The 2,248-nt window shown below is 53.7% G+C and overlaps 1 protein-coding gene across 9 annotated transcripts in view; it reads left to right on the top strand.

The window, feature by feature from the left end:
• ANKRD11 (ankyrin repeat domain 11) overlaps positions 1-2,248 on the top strand; it is a 211,311-nt gene that overhangs the window by 75,815 nt on the left and 133,248 nt on the right. The gene's annotated exons all lie outside the window — the stretch shown is intronic.

A 2,248-nucleotide genomic window follows, 5' to 3' on the forward strand; every position in this document is an offset into this window, starting at 1 on the left:
CCACTGCCGCCACTCCCATGTGCTGACGGCACCGGCCCTGCTCGCACCCACTAACAGCATGGAGCGATTGGGGCTGGCACCAGCAGCGGGTGGGAGTAGGGCCGGTGCCATCAGCGGCTGCGAGCGGCAGCTGCTGCCCCAATGGCCCCTCAGGAGCAGGGGGAGGTGGGGAACCCCTCAGGGGTGATCAGGGCCAGCAGCCGCTGCTTGCACCTGCTGATGGCGCTGAGTGATCGGGGCCAGCGCAGGCACCACCTGCAGGTGCGAGCGGGGCTGGTGCTGGCAGTGGTGCAAGCAGCAGCTCTGACACTGGCAGCAGGTGCAAGTGGGGCCGTCGCCGGCAGCGGGTCTGAGAGGTGGCTGCCAGCCCCGATCTCCCCTTAGGAGCAGCGGGAGGTGGAGAAGCCCTGAGGGGCAATTGGGCCCGGCAGCCACCACTTGCACCCGCTGACGGTGTCGAGTGATCAGGGCCGGCGCCGGGCACTGGTAGTGGATATGAGCGGTGGCTCCAACACTGGCAGTGGGTACGAGCAGGGCCAGCACCAGCAGCAGGTGCAAAAGCTGGGTGGGACTGCGGTGTGCGAGAGCAAAGAATTTTCAGTAACCACCAGAGGCTCACCCTGATGACAGCTACTGGCGCCCTGCCTTGGTCTGGCATCCCCACTCACCTGCTCCACCATCCCACTGCAGCTGATGCCAGCCATGTTCCACGCATGCCCCCTGGTGGTCAGCACACGTCATAGCTATCGGTTGTTCCACTGTTTGGTCTCTTTGCATATTAGCCTTTTATTATATAGGGTGGACTAGAGGTCCAGTGCACGAAATTTGTGCACGGGGGGGGGGGTGTTCCCCCTCAGCCTGGCCTGCGCCTTCTCACAGTCTGGGACCCCTCACTGCTTTCTGCTCTTTACTACTTGGCTTGCTGCTCCTTAGTGCTGCCGTGGAGAAGGGAGAGGCTCCCGCCACCACCGCTGCGCTCGCCAGCTGTGAGTCCGGCTTCTGGCTGAGCAGAGCTCCCCCTGTGGGAGTGCACTGACCACCAGGGGGCAGCTCCTACATTGAGCGTCTGCCCCCTGGTGGTCAATGTGCATCATAGCGACAGGTCGTTCTGATCATTCCACCTTAATGGTCCCTCAGGCTTTCATTATATAGACTAGGAGCCCAGCGCATGATTCGAAATCGCGTGACACCGCCCACCCTCCCATCCGGCCCTGCCTCCCGGTCTGGCCCTTGAAGCAGCTATGGCTGCTGCTGATCAGGCCCTCCCCCAGTGCAGGCACGCCGAGGCCCCTGCTGTCCTGCCCCTGACGCTGTGCGCGCAACCTCCTGTCTGGTCGACCCGTTATGGCGTCACAGTTAATAAGCATCTCTCTCTCTCTCTCTCTCTCTCTCTCTCTTCTCTCTCTCTCGGCCTGATGCATGAAATTCATGCAAGAGGCTTGGCCCTCGCAGCTTTGGCCGACCCTCACAGCCTCGGTCGGCCCTTGCAGCCCCTCGCAGCCCCTCGCAGCCTCAGCTGTCCCTTGCAGCCCCAGCTTCGTCTGTCCAGATGGTTGTTCTAGTGTTTGGTCTAATTAGCATACTAGCTCTTTATTATATAGGATAGATGACAGAAAGGTCCTATTTTTTTTTTTTTGCTGTCACCACCCCTCTCTTCAGAAGAGCATTTAAACCACCAGGTGCTATCTGTTCATATTGGAGAGTTTTTAAAATTTTTCATATTTGATGAATGTTTGAACTTTAGTATTGGCAGTAAATTAGGTCAGGTGTTTTCCTTGAACTAGTATTCTCATTTTGTTCATTTTCTAGAAATGATCTGCTAAATACCTACATCTGAATATTTGGAGTTTGTATATCAGTCATTCTTTCACAGAAAACTTGTGTTCCCTGAAAAAGTGCTTTTGCTGGAGAGAATTGTTGCATTTGGTGCATGGCAGAAATGCTTTATGCACACTTCTCATTTGTTATAGTATATGAAAAATTACTCAAGGCTTAGGATTTCATGAAATTAACAGGTATTGTTTCATCATGGAAATTGTAAAGCAAATTGGACCTTTGCATCATCACTACAAATATCATCCCAGCTAAAAAGGTAGTGTTATTATGAAAAGAGTTTCGGAAGTGTTGCAGGGATCCCCAAGGGTTCTTGGATAGCACTTTGAAAACAGCTATACTGAGAGAAAATGTAGCTGAACAAATTATGTTAACCTAAATACTTACTGATAACTAAACATTTTACAGAATCTGA

Source organism: Myotis brandtii, unplaced genomic scaffold, assembly GCF_000412655.1.
Source record: "Myotis brandtii unplaced genomic scaffold, ASM41265v1 scaffold165, whole genome shotgun sequence".
NCBI classification, from domain to species: domain Eukaryota; kingdom Metazoa; phylum Chordata; class Mammalia; order Chiroptera; family Vespertilionidae; genus Myotis; species Myotis brandtii.